Raw genomic sequence first — 15014 nt, 5'->3', positions numbered from 1 at the left:
CAAAGTGCAGATATCTCTTTGAGACCATAATTTCAATTACTTTGGGTATATACCCAGAAATAGGATTTACTTTTACTTATTTAAGGAACCTCTGTACTGTTTTCCACGCACTGCACCAATTTACATTCCCATAAACAGTATACAAAGGTTCCCCCCTTTTCTCCACATCCTCACCAACATGTTCTTTCTTTTTAAAAGTTTACTTATTTAGAGAGAGAGAGCAGGGAAGGGGCAGAGAGAGGGGGAGAGAGAATCCCAAGCAGGATCCACATTGTCAGCATGGAGCCTGGTGTGGGGCTAGAACTCACAAATCAAAATCAAGAGTCAGATGCCTAACCAACTGAGGCACCCAAGCACCACCCACCCCCCTTTTGAAATAACAGCCACTTTTACAGGTGTGAGGTGATATATCATTGCAATTTTTTTAAATATTTATTTTTGAGAGAGAGAGGAGAGAGAACAGGGAGGGGCAGAGAGAGGAGACACAAAATCCAAAGCAGGCTCCAGGCTCTGAGCTGTCAGCACAGAGCCTGATGCGGGGTTTAAACCCACAAACCACGAGATCATGACCTGAGCCAAAGTCAGACACTTAAACCGACTGAGCCACTATGCACCCCTCATTGTAATTTTAATTTGCAATTCTCTAAAGATTAGTGATGTTGAGCATCTTTTCATATACCTGTTGGCTATACATGTGTCTTCTTTGGATAAATGTCTACTCCAATCTTATGTCAGTTTTTTAATCAGATTTTTTTTTCTATTGAGTTACAGGCATTTACTTTGAATATTAATCCTTTATCAAATATACAGTTTACAATGGTCTCCTCTTATTCTGTGGGCTGCCTTTTCGTTTTGTTGTTTCCTTTGCTGTGCAGAAGCTTTTTGATATTATCCCACCAATATTTTGTTTAATAAATTCATGTTCTGCTTAAATAGGCTAGATTTGGCTTGCATCTCAGACTCCTGAGCTTGTCAGGAACTGGAAGCCATTCTCTCCAGAAATTGTTGTGATCACTGACTCACCTCTGGTACAGAGTGGGGATGCTACCTGTCTTCTGGAGTTTTTCCCTGGCTCCTGCTTTTCCCTTCATTCTGGCTTGACGCCATTCATTCGTTTCTGTCCTTCCTCCCCAACTTTTGCTCTCTGGTGGAAATCTTTCACATTCTCTCTCATAACACCAGAGTGATGCACTGTTTGAATCCCCTCCTTTCCCAATTGAGGATTTGGACAGGTGACAGAATATTGAGTTCTGAATTCCAAGCCTGAATTCAACCTGGGGGCTGATTTGTACTTCATCACAGATTACCACAATGAGGGGCCAGTTCCTGGAAATAGTGTCATTTGACTTTGGGCAAGGTGGGGGTGCCAGAATGTCTGTGGCCAAGTACATGTAGACTGAGGAGAACGAGCAAGACCATATTCCTAGTGGGCAAAGGGACCTTGACTGAGAGTAATTATTGGTCTGGGTGCAGGTAATGGTAGGAGCTCTTTATCTGGTCCTGAGGTCTCAGACTGATTGTCCTTAAGGGTACAGCCAGGTCATGTTCTCTATTTAATCTCAGTTTCCAAGTAGCAGGCTCCCAGCTTTCCATATAAGTGGTTACTGTGTGTTTGGAGGTGTGCTGGACAGTATCTCTCATTTGGATGCCTTCCTCCTGAATCAAGCACCAGCTGGCATACTCTTTGGATGGGGTTTTTGGCAAACTGGAAGATATTTTTGGTAACCCATAATTTCCCCCAGCTGCCAACTTTTGGAAGCCACGTGGGGTGAAGGGTGGTGAGCTGTGGGTAAAAATCATGCCACAGCTACTGCGAATGGGCATGTTGAGGTGGAGGGAGGCAATGAGTTCTTATAAGCAAACTACACTGTGGCAGAGTAGATGAACCCATCATTTTGTTGGCAGTGTAACAGAGGTTCTTCATCCCCCCAGTTAATACTACGCTCCATATAGTTTTTGGTGGTAAATAGATACAAAAGGCCCTGATGGTTTCTTCTAGAACTGGGCCATAAATTGGGAGTTTCCATAAGACCACATCTTATACTTTGAAAGTATCATGAAGGACATTGGGGTGGTGCAAAAGTACTTGGATGGATCCTCCACTTACCCAAATTATTGTTGCAGGTTTCTCAATACTACAGGCTGCATAGGGCCACTGTTATCCACTACTTTGCCTATTGCCTCCGGTTAGTTGGAACTGGGAGTGACTGGCCACAATGTTTTCAGGTTGAAGAATTTTTAGAATGGGTCTATCTCAATGGCTGCTAGAATTCTGACTTGTAGGTTAGGATACTTGCTTGACCATTCCAGATGCTTAGTACATAGTGGTGATAATATCTAACACACATTACTTGCAAGTTGGTATTGCTGTAAGCACAGTAACAGCACCCTGACAAGAAATTCACAGAAGATCAGTTTGAGAGAAAATGTTGTGGTATTTTACATAAAAAATGACTCCTATCTAGGATTTCCTGTCAGATTCTGGGCATTAATACCTTGAAGTTGGATGGAGCAATAACATAGACTGAAATTGGCTGAAGGCAATTTGAAGTGTTTGGAAGACCATCTTGATTTATTGTCTTCATTGACACAAGAACATTGTCAGTGCATTGGGAGGAAGTGGACAGGAGCATAAGACCAGGGAACCGGGCACATTTTACATATGGGGGCAGTTCCTTTGCCTCCATGTCCAAAAGTATCTTCCTCAAAGTCATGCATTTGTTCAGGATTCTGAACGCAGGGGAAGTAGATGGGATATGGGATAACAGACCTACTGCTGGCTGCAGACTGCTGATGTAAAAGGGACTACATGGATCTTCTAGAGATGATAACAATAAACCAAATGAATAACGAATGTGCTCGGCACAACTATAAGAGGTAGGTACTATTATTATCTTATTTTACAAATGGGGGAAAAGAGTCCCGGAGAAGTTTACTAATTTGCCCAAGTTCACTAAATTAGCATATGGCAGAGACATGAATATAACTCAGTATTTTGGATCCAGAGCCCAGGCTGTTAACCACACTAACCTGTTCTTGAAATCATCTATTCAGGGCTTCCAGGCAAAACAAAGGACTAAGGGAAAACACAAACTGATAAAACTGGCCTCTTGTTGGGGTCCCTTGTGTACAGCTCAGTGGGGGTCCTGTCAAAGGTATCTGCTCACCCTGGGACCAGTGTTGAGTTGGGTTGGCACATGATCTCATTATCTCATTCTAAAGGCAGATCCCTGCCTCCTTGAGCTCCACTGAAATGTGGAGTATCATTTCCTATGACCGGCATTGGGGAAGCAGAGGATTGAACCTGGTTGGCCACTCTGCAGTAGACTGGACCAGTGCCAGTGCAGAAAACCACTGGGGAAAGGCTGTGGTCCCATAGAAAAAGTGGCCTATCTGCTGCTATACAGACATAGTCACCCACCTTGGAGGTGCCTCCTTCTTAGGCTTTGGCAGATTGTAGTTATGAGTAGCCTGAGTATCTTCTCTAGTTTCAGGTAGATAGGGGATGATGGTCTATAGCAGCTACAAGATGTATGGGTTGTTTCCAAGATACATTTCCTTTATTATTTTTAAAAATCTTTTTCAGAGAGAGTGCGCACATGGTGGGGAGGGTGGGGGCAGGGGAGGAGCAGAGGGAGAGGGAGAGAAAATCTTAAGCAGGCTCCACACCCAGGCCCAGTGCGGAGCCTGACACGGGGCTCGCTCTCACAACTGTGAGATGATGACCTGAGGTGAAATCAAGAGTCAGACACTTAACTGACTGAGCCACCCATGTGCCTCCAAGCAACATTTCTCTAACTTCAGTAAATTTATACATTTCGAAAGGCAGAGGGGTTTTAGAGGCTTTGGGCGATTCATTCCTGGCTGAATTGTGCCATTCAAACTCCCATTTGAAAAGCCAGAACTACAGTGCCCTCTGCTGGAATCTAAGAATGGCATCCCCAGCTGTCTCCTAACAGGTGGGTCACCAAACAGGCAGTTGGGAAAGATCAGAAGACCTAGAAGACTGAGCAAGAACATTCCAGCCAGGGTGGGGAAAATCATCTAATATCCTCTGACAGGATCCAGAAAATGAGAATGCAAGTGAGAAGTGCTCAGCTTTTACCATGCATTTGAGGCTTACTCTTTCTTTGAAGAGATTATTTAGATGGGAGCCCAGGTGGCTCAGTTGGTTAAGTGTCTGACTCTTGATTTTGGCTCAGGTCATGATCTCTCAGTTCATGGGTTCTAGCCCCACATTGGGCTTTGTACTGACAGCACGGAGCCTGCTTCGAATTGTCTCCCTCTCTCTCTGCCCCTCCTCCACTTAAGTTCTTTCTCTGTCTCCCAAAAATAAACAAACATAAAAAAAAAAAAAAAAAGAATTGGGAGAGCAGCTCTGAGTACTCAGTGAATTCCTCTGGGAAGAGGAATGATACAAGCAGCAGTGGAGGAAGATGTGTGGAGCTTGTACGTCACTGTGTCTGGCTAGAGGGCAGTTGCTAAAGTCTGGCAGGGAACTGTCATTTGTCTCAAGACAAAAACAACAATAATCTCTTCCTACCACCACTCCCATCAACTTGCCTCTGAGACTCCTATCAGTGGGAAATGTCCTGAGTGTAGATTTGTGTTATGATGAGGTTTAGACTGACATTGGGTTTTCATGCAACAGGACAACGGAGTTGCCTCATCAAAGGGCCAAATAAAAGTTAATTCGTCTGAATTCAAGACAATGAAACTCTGGACTAAGAGGACTCCTCAGGTATGAAGCTTAGACAGGAGAGCAGAGTTCAAAGCAGGTGGTGAGATAGAGTCTGCAAAGCAAAGGGCAGATATAGGGTCATGCTCCCCAGGGGAGAACAGAGAAGGGAAAACTTAGGCATTCCAAGAGACCAGCACATAAGGTGAACAAATTCTGGAAGCTGGACCGAAACTGCAGGGGCCACCAGTATTAGGATTAGGAAGAATGAATCTGGGAGGGCAGGAATCTACTGATTGGTGGACATGTGAGTTCTGGTCACTGGTGAGGGGTGCTCTTGTGCGGATAGCTGTAACTGGATGAAAAATCCTTTGAAGCCAGCCAGTAGTTTTTGCTTCTCAAGGAAACTTAATAGTTAAAAATATTGCTTTCCAGATACCCTATCCTGGCAAGTATGTCTCAAGAAGTAAACAAAGATATTTCGGTCATAGGAAAAGTATGTATTCCACATGTATATACTAACATATATTACAGTTTATAATTTTTCCTCCAGTCATCTATTGTACAGTTTTGTGTGCTAGGTCTTATGTGTATTACATACATTATTTCATTTCATTTAATCTGCACAACAGATCTATAAGGCATTATTATCTCCATTTACAGGCAAGGAAACTGAGGCATTCTGAATTTGCTTAGTGTGAGTTAGCCCCCTGAACATGAACAACCCTGGATACCTGATAAAACTGAGTTATGAAGTCAAGGATAGACCTAAGTATGCTCCCCACATCCCTTTGGTTTTTCTATTTTAGTTCTTTATCAAGAGGGAAAAGGAAGGAGGCAGAGACTCGCAGAATATTTGGTTACATGTGTTGACTCACCTCTATAAGTTTCCATTATGACTATAATAAGGAAAGCTTGAGTGGGCCCTTTTGAGTAGAATGTTAATACAGTCACACCTACAGGAGAAAAAAAAAACCCTATCTTTCTTTAAAGAAAAATTGTGAATGACTTAAAAATATCCTTATAATAAGAGTATTAGAAGTTTTAATATTAATAGGTTCATTTTTATGGTTGCTGTTAAAGCCCTAGGTGATAGGCAAGGTTAAGAGTGTGGTTAATTTGAGCATGGAGAACAGGCTCAAGTGCTAGTGCAGGTGAACAGAAAAGGGTCAAGCCACTTGAGTGAATGTGTTGACATGGTGAAATCAGCTAGATAATCATTCTAAAGACAAGTGAGGATTACAAATCAGTCCTGCAAGATTGTTTGGATTGTGGAACTAAGGGGGAGCAGAGTCAGGAACTGTGGGTTCTTGAATTAATGGACATATCAGTCAGGATTAGGAAGACTGGGGCAAGCAAGGTAGATGTAGGCTTGCTAACAGCCAAATACAATGTTGTGTCTTATCCATACTCTTCCTGCCCCTTCCTTGTTAATTTCCCAAACCAGTTTTTGAATAATAGAAACAAATGGGGCAAGTTCCCCATTATGGTGGTCCACAGGCTCAAACCTCTCCCAGCGGACCATATACTGCAAGCAGCCTCAGCAGTACCAGGAGTCAGAATGATCTGAGCCCTCTTGCACTCTTCTGTTGATGTGTTAAACAAGATGAGAGCTAAGAGAACAGCAACATGGTAAGTGGATATGAACATTGGTGACTAGATACAAGCAGTTTCAGTGGAATGATTGGGGCAAGAGCCTGACTGGCATGAGTTCAAGAGAATGGAGGGGCGTCTGAGTGGCTCAGTAGGTTAAGCATTGGACTTCAGCTCAGGTCGTGATCTCATGGTTCAGGGGTTGAGCCCCGCATCGGGCTCTGTGCTGATAGCTTGGAAACTGCGCATGCTTCAGATTCTGTGTCTCCCTCTCTCTCTGCCCCTCCTCTGCTTGCGCTCTCTTTCTCTGTCTCAAAAATAAACAAACATTAAAAAAATTAGAAAAAATAAAAAAGAGAATGGAAGGAGAAGAAATGGAGTCAGCAAGACCGGACAACTCTCTTGAGTAATTTTTCCGTATAGGGAGAAGGGAAATAGGAAATATAGGGCTTTAAGATGGAAGAAATTGTAGCATGCATGTAGGCAGATAGGAATGACCAGGGACAGAAAAATTGATGCAATCGAGTGCAAATAGTATTGGAGTAGTGTCCTTGAACAGGCAAAAAGATGGGCTCTGATGCACAAGTGGAGGGGTTGATCTTAATAGGTGTGTGGACCGTTCATTCATTACAAGACAAATATGGACACAGAAGCACGTAGATGGATAGATGTGGTTTGTGTGAGGTTGTAAGAAATAATCTACTTGCTTCTGTTTTCGCAATGAAAACTGTGAAATAGAAAACAAGTCATTATCTGAAAGTGAAGCTAGAGGAGGAAGTGTTGGAGGTCTGAGGAAAGAGAAGGTATGAAGAGGCCTCCAGGAGACAGTACATGGAACAAGGAAATGTAGTCTGACTTCTGGGCAGCCATAAAGGCCCACTTGAGTTTAGTGATTATGAATTTAAAGTGAGGCCTATCAGCATGGTTGTTTTTCTCTAGCTGATGAGTACAAACTACTCTGTCTAGGAGTTGTGGTATAATCAGGGGTGGGAAGGAGGAGAGAATGGTGGAGAAAGAAATGGGAATAATATTTTCAGGGTCAAGGGAGGGTCTTTCCTTCCTTTCCCCCCTCCACCCCCCTGCAAAAGGTTGCAGAATATTTGGATACTTATGGAAATGATTTATTTAGGAGGAGGAAAACTGAAGGAGAGGGAGATAATTTCAGGAGCAAAATCCTTGAGTAGGTGAGAGGGGATGAGATCCAGTGCACAAATGGAGTCATTTCACTCACTGTGCTAGAGGGAAGTTACAGATGCAGTGGAATGTTAGATGTGATGATGGAAAGTCTCTTCTGATTGCTTCTATTTTCTTAGTGAAACAAGGAGCAAAGACGTTATCAGCTCAGAATGAGGATGGGAGAGGGGTTTTAGAGACTTGAGGAGGAAGAGATGTGAAATAATTGCCTTGAGGAGTAGGGGAGTGACTAGAGAAATATAATAGGATTGTCAGGCAGTCCTGAGTGCCCACCTGAGGTTTGCGGTTACAGTACTAATCATTCTAGAAAGACTAAATGTCCTCGGAGGAGAGCCAAATACATGAACCTTTGTCCTGATAGGTTTCCCTGGAGCTCAACACTCCAACTTCCTGGAGTTTCACAGCCTTATACTAAGCTCCTAGTCAGCCTAGTGTGCCCCAGACCTTGGCCACGTGGGCCCACACTTCAGCTCTGAGACAGCTCAAAAGGCCTCAAGGAAATGATAGAAATAGAACATATTTTCTACTAAATGGAATTTTAGGTAGAAATCTGAATGACATGGTTGAAGCCATGGCTTCAACCACGTTGCCTGAATGTCATTGTGGAAAGGGTAGTAGTGCCAGAAATATTGTTCTAAGTTTCCTTTAATTATGAGGCCATGAATGATGGGCAGAGTGCATAGATATTTCAGGATGTGCATGATTTATTAAAACAGCTTGTCAGAAGTGGGAGATGGGTTACAGGCTTCTGGCTGGGATGCAGTGAGAGCAGTCTGTGATCAAAGTGGGTGCAGGTGCTTTGTTATAGTTTTGGCCTTGAATTGCTTCTAGATTTTAAAATTTTCTATGAAGATAAAGCTCTAGCCTCAGCTCTACACAAGGCTGGGTTGTTCTGATTCTTCAGGGTGTTGCTCAGACATTACCTCCTGGATTACTTTGTTTAATAAAGTGGGCCTCTCCAATAAATAACCTTTAAAAATAAAAGGGGCACCTGGGTGGCTCAGTCGGCTGAGCATCCTACTTCAGCTCAGGTCATGATCTCACAGTATGTGAGGTTGAGCCCCACATTGGGCTCCACGTTGACAGTGCAGAACCTGCTTGGGATTTTCTCTCTCTCCCCCTCTTCTCTGCCCCCTTCTCATGCTTTTTCTCTCTCTCAAAATAAATAAACTTATTCTCCATTTTGAGATCTGCAAACTCAGCTGCCTATAAGAGCCAGACAGATGTTTATGAGTAAAGCAAATTGAATAAGAAACCTGTCCCATCTAACAAGGCAGCTGCTATTTGCTCTGGCTGTTTGTGGTTACATGGGAATTTAAGGCCAGTGTGGCCAGTTCTAATTTTTTAAGAGGCAAGAATGTGGATTTTACATAAAATCTTTTATTTTCATTTATTTTTTTAAATGTTTATTTATTTTTGAGGGAGAGAGAGAATGCACACTCGAGTCGGGGAGGGGCAGAGAGAGAGGGAGACAGAGGATCCAAAGTGGGCTCTGCACTAAATACAGAGAACCAATATGGAGTTTGAACTCACAAACTGTGAAATCATAACCTGAACTGAAGTGGGAGCCACCCAGGCACCCCTTAATCTCCTAACTTTTAAATGTTGGTCCAAAATTTTTGAAGAAAAGAACAATGCAAGCTGAGTCTGGCCTCTAGTCAGCAGTTTATAACTTGTGATCTATTGCATTACCCTCCCCTTATTTCCTCCCTAGCACTTGTTATAATCTGTGAACATCTTGTTTATTTACTTATTGTCTATTAGTCACTGTTGTATTTCCAGTGTTTAACACAGTACTTGGCACAATCAGTTCCCAATAAATAAATATCTGATGTTAGATGAGAAGGGGAGTCTGGATTGGTGCTTTACTTGGGAGCTTTTTATATATTCTGAATATTATTATGTATATGAGTTATACACATGAGGATATGTATGTATATATGTATATATTCATATATACACACATCTTTGTATGGCCAATATTTTCTCTCAATCTCTTTTTAACTTTAATGTCTTTTGTTACACAATTTACAATTTTTTGTTTAGTACAAATTTTTGTCAATCTTCTTAGGCTTCTAGGCTTTATGTCCTATGAAAAAAGTTTTCCAAGACCATCCTAAGATTGTAAAAATATTATTTCCTCTAATGTTTCTATACTTTTGTTTTATAGATTTAGCTCTTTAATCCATCTGGAATTTATTTTTATGTATGATGTGATGTGGGAGGTCTTTATTATGCTTTCATTCTTAATTTACAAAGTGTGTTTTTTAAATGTTTATTTTTGAGAAAGAGAGAGAGAAGGTGCAGAGAAAAGGGGGACAGAGGATCCAAAGCAGGCTCTGTGTTGAGAGCCCAACGTGGGGCTCAAACTCAGGTACCATGACATATGACCTGAGCCAAAGTGGGACACTTAACCAACTGAGCCACCCAGGCATCCCTACAAAAAGTTTTTAAAAAATATCAAGGGGCACTTGGGTGGTTCAGTCCGTTGAGTGTCTGACTTCAGCTCAGGTCACGATCTCATAGTTCGTGAATTCAAGCCCTGCATTGGGCCCTGTGTTGACAGCTCAGAGTTTGGAGCCTGCTTTGGATTCTGTGTCTCCCTCTCTCTTTGCCCATCCCTGCTCATGCCCTCTCTCTCTCTCTCAAAAATAAACATTAAGCAAAAATTTAAAAATGTCAAATGCCTGGGTGGCTCAGGTCATGATCTTACAGTTTGCGGGTTTGACCCTGTGTCAGTCTCTGCACTGACAGTGCAGAGCCTGAAGCTTCCTTCAGATTCTGTGTCTCCCTCTGTCCCTCCCCTGCTTGTGCTTTCTCTCCCTCTCTCTCAAAAATAGACATTAAAAAAAATCTTAAAAAAATATATCAAATGCCTTGGCGTGCCTGGGTGGCTCAGTTGGCTAAGCGGCCCACTCTTGATTTTGGCTCAGGTCATGATCTCATGCTGTGTGAGATCAGGTCTGTGTCTGGCTCTGCATTGACTGTGTGGAGCCTCCTTGGGATTCTCTCTCTCCCTCTCTCTGCCTTTCCCCTGCTTATGCACACACAGTACTCTCTCTCTCTCAAAATAAATAAACTTAAAAAAAAATCAAATGCCTTTTTAGTTCCTAGTGAGATAGTTGTAAATATCTTTTTAATTTGACATAGGTATGATATATCAATCTTTTCCAATATTAAGTCATCATTGTATTACTGGAATAAGCCCTACTTGGTGGTAGATGACTATCTTTAATACATTCTTGAATTTGATCTGTCAGTGGGATTTGTCCATTTATACTTACATTGGTCCATGGGTTCCTCTTTTGTACTATATTCTATAGTATGCTTTATATTATTTTATCAGTTTTGTGTTAGTGTGATAGAATAGTTTTCATTGCTTTTCGTGTTTTAAAAAATGGAATTATAACTTAAACTTTTGAAAAAACTTCCTATCAAAATTGCACTCACAGACTTTTTTTCATGCAACTGTTTAGCAAGTTTTTCTCTTGTGATCATTGACTTAATATAGGTTTATATTTATTTATTTTATATTTGTCTTGTAATCCAAACATTTACCAAAAAAACTCACAAACTTTCCACTTTCTTGATGGCATCCTTTGAAGTACAACATTTTTTTTTTCATTTTGATGAAATCCAATTTATCTATCTTTCTGTCACTTACGCTTTTGGTATCATATCTTAGAAACCACTGCCTGATCTAAGGTCATGAAGATTTTTCTTTCAACAGTTTAAAGTTTTACCTCTTGTATTTATGTCTATGATCCATTTTGAGTTAACTTTTGTATATGGTGTGATGTGGAGTCCAATTTCATTCTCTTGCAAGTGAATTTCCAGTTTTTGCTGCATCATTGGTTGAAAAAATAATTCTTTTCCTATTAAATTGTCTTGGCATTCTTGTTGAAAGTCTATTGATCACAAGTGTAAGGGTTTATTTCTAGATCTCAATTCTATTCTATTGATCTATCTATATGTCAATCCTTATGGCAGTATCACATTGTCTTGATTAGTGTGGCTTTGTAGAAGATTTGAAATTGGGAAGTATGTTCTCCAACAATGTTATTTTTCAATGTTGCTTTGATTATTCCGAGTCCTCTGAATTTCTATGTGAATTTCAGGGTATTTTGTCAGTTTTTGCTAGGAACCATCATCTTTGGCACAAGGAATTCTAAGAAGCTAAGCTACACCTGGAAAGGGAGCTCTAATCTATCCCTCTCCTACATGCTAGCTCAGCTCACATAGTGAATTTGGCAAACATTCAGGAATCTCCAACTTGGTCCAAGACAAAGTTATCTAAGTGTCTATTAGTAATTAATTCTTTAAGATTCCTTAATTTCTGGGGCACCTGAGTGACTCAGCTGGTTAAGCGTCCAACTTCAGCCCAGGTCATGAGCTCATGGTTTGTGAGTTCGAGCCCCTCAACAGGCTCTCTGCTCTCAGCACAGAGCCCACTTTGGATCCTCTGTCTCCCTCCCTCTCTGCCTCTCCCCCACTCAGGCTCTCTCTCTCTCTTAAAAATAAACAAACATTTTCATCTTTTTTTTTAATGTTTATTTATTTTGAGAGAGAGTGCACGAGTGAGGGAGGGTGAGAGGGGAAGGGGCAGAAAGAGAAGGAAAGAGAGTCCCAAGCAGGCTCCATACTGTCAGCTCAGAGACTGATGTGGGGCTTAATTTCACGAACCATGAGATCATTGACCTGAACCAAAATCAAGAATTGGACGCTTAATGGACTGAGCCATCCAGGTATCCCATAAGATCCTTGAATGTCTTGATTTTTTTTTTCCTTGAGGTATTTTAGAACATAAAATGTGAATAACTCAATATTATAAATAGTAGAAGATCCACTGAATAGGCCTGCTAGGTAAATTAATGTTCTTCATTTCCTCTGAAAAACATTAAAAGATGCCTGCAACATTTCAGTTGCAGCTGAGAGATACTCTTCAGCATATCTGCATACTTCTGCTCCCACAAATTAAACTGTATGGTTATTGGTTACCATGAGGCAGTAGTGTGGTCCGCCCCCCCCCCCCAAACAATTTATGCTGGGTTATTTTGTAACTGCAATTTTACAGTTTTTTTTTAATTTTTTTTTTCAACGTTTATTTATTTTTGGGACAGAGAGAGACAGAGCATGAACGGGGGAGGGGCAGAGAGAGAGGGAGACACAGAATCGAAAGCAGGCTCCAGGCTCTGAGCCATCAGCCCAGAGTCTGACGCGGGGCTCGAACTCCCGGACCGCGAGATCGTGACCTGGCTGAAGTCGGACGCTTAACCGACTGCGCCACCCAGGCGCCCCGCAATTTTACAGTTTTAAAAAATATTAAACTAATAGATTATGTGTTAAGAAAAGAGTAGTGATTTATATAAAAAGTAAGTTGAATGTTTTAGAAAAACTCAAAACTTAACAAATTACTGTAAGCCTTGAGTTAAAATAGATTTGAGTTAGGAAATTACCATTTTGTAGCTATCATGAAATAGTATCACTCAGAACTGTCAATAGATACTAAAACTAGTGGATGGAAGTTTGATGAAGAATACGGTATTATGCGGAGTTTGGGTGGCTCAGTCCATTAAGTGTCTCGCTCTTTATTTTGGCTCAGGTCATGATTTCATGGTTTGTGGGTTCAAGGCTCGTGTCAGGCTCTGTGCTGACAGTGTGGATGCAGCCTGCTTGGGATTTTCCTTCTCTCCCTCTCTCTCTACCCCTCCCCTGTTCACACTCTCTGTCTCTCAAAATAGATAAATAAAGTTTAAAAAAAACTTAAGGAAAAAAGAATAAGGTATTTACATTTTTTCGAGTATCTTCCTGGAAAGTACTACAAATTATAAAACAAAAATAATAATGACAAATTACAACACAAAAATAATACCTTGACAGTGGAGAAAACTGGCAAACACCACCTTAATCAAAAGGTCAGTTAACATCACCTATAAAGGGCAAAATGACATTAGGGACCTCCTGATGTGACCTACTGAAAACATACTGTTGCTTATTCCTGCCAAAAATATTTATACCCAATCTAATCATGAGAAACATCAGCAAACCCACATTAAGGACAATTCTACAAAATATCTTATCTGTACTATTAAAAAAAATAAATATCAATGTCATGACACACAAAGGAACTGAGCAATTGTTCCAGATTAAAGGGGACTAAAGAGGTATGCCAACTAAATGCAATGCTGATCCTTAATCAGATCTCTGAAGGAAAAATTTTTCTCTAAAGGACATTAATGGGACAACTGGCAAAACTGAAATATAGACTATAGATTAGATAATAGTATTGTATCAATGTTAAAATTTGCTGAGTTTAAAACCTATATTGTGGGTTATTATCTAAGACAATAAAATACAAACTGAGGGGCGCCTGGGTGGCTCAGTCGGTTAAGCATCTGACTTCAGTTCAGGTCATGATCTCACTGTATGTGAGTTCAAGGCCCACATCAGGCTCTGTGCTGACAGCTCGGAGCCTGGAGCCTGCTTCATATTCTGTGTCTCCCTCTCTCTCTGCCCCTTCCCCACTTGTGTTCTGTCTCTCTCAAAAATAAATAAACATTAAAAAAAGATTAAAAAAAATACAAACTGAGATGTCTGGGGATAAAGGAATATAATATGAGCAACTTATTTTCAACTAGCTAAGACAGAGAAAGAGAGGGAGAGGGAAAGAAAATGTGGCCAAATAAAATTGGCTAACTTGGATAAACAGTATAGGGAGTTTGTTTGTACTAAACTTACAACTTTTATATAATTTTGAAATTATATCACCAAAGAAAGTTTTTAAAAAATAATTAATTGACCATATAAGTTTATTTCCTTTCTCTCTCAAATTTGCTAAAATGACATCAAAATAACAACAACGGCATTAACCTTCAAGGGCAAAGAGAGAGTAAGGATAAAACAGCAGATGATACATTTCAGTGGAAATATCTTTTGGAAAATGGCAAGTGGACAGAGGGGTAGTAACTAACCTTTCAGAATGGGAACAGTTCTAACTTAAGTTTCTGCAGTGGAGGATAGAACTAGAATTGGGCCGGGGTGCCTGGGCTGCTTAGTCGGTTGGACATCTGACTTGGTTTTGATCTCAGTTTGTGAGTTTGAGCCCTGCATAGAGCTCTGAGCTGGCAGTGCGGAGCCTGTTTGAGATTCTCTCTCCCTCTCTCTCTGCCCCTTCCCTGCTCATGCTTGTTCTCTCTCTCAAAATAAACATTTAAAAAATTAAAAAAAAAAAAGAACTAGAATTGGGTCATTTCATCTGAGAGGTTCAAACTTTATAATGTAACAGCTACCACAGAAGGCAGGAGTAAAGAATAGGTCTGAGAACAGGAAGGTGGTAACTGAAACCCTGTCTACAGAGCATGCACCACAAGCAGAAAAACCACCTAGCCCAACAAGGAGATAGAAGATTTCTCTGCCCAGCAATCTCACTTCTGGGTATATATCCAAAGGAAATGAAAAAAGGATCTCGAAGAGTTATCTTCACTCTCATTTTCATTACAGCATTATTCACAGTAGCCAAGATGTGGATACCTAAGTGTCTGTCAATGGA

At 40.9% G+C, this 15014-nt stretch overlaps 1 protein-coding gene and 1 long non-coding RNA gene across 2 annotated transcripts in view; one reads left to right on the top strand and one right to left on the bottom strand.

Annotated features, from left to right (window-relative positions):
• The window catches only part of TEX49 (testis expressed 49), a 28570-nt gene that overhangs the window by 5672 nt on the left and 7884 nt on the right, over positions 1–15014 (bottom strand). The gene's annotated exons all lie outside the window — the stretch shown is intronic.
• Positions 4495–14992, top strand: LOC115518906. Its single transcript, XR_004343882.1, has 4 exons — positions 4495–4741; positions 5114–5174; positions 6126–6310; positions 14966–14992. It is a non-coding gene; the product is annotated as an uncharacterized LOC115518906 (long non-coding RNA).

Source organism: Lynx canadensis, chromosome B4 (assembly GCF_007474595.2).
Source record: "Lynx canadensis isolate LIC74 chromosome B4, mLynCan4.pri.v2, whole genome shotgun sequence".
Classification (NCBI taxonomy): Eukaryota; Metazoa; Chordata; class Mammalia; order Carnivora; family Felidae; genus Lynx; species Lynx canadensis.
The sequence above is the reverse complement of the archived record's forward strand: the minus strand, read 5'-3'. Positions and strand labels throughout refer to the sequence as shown.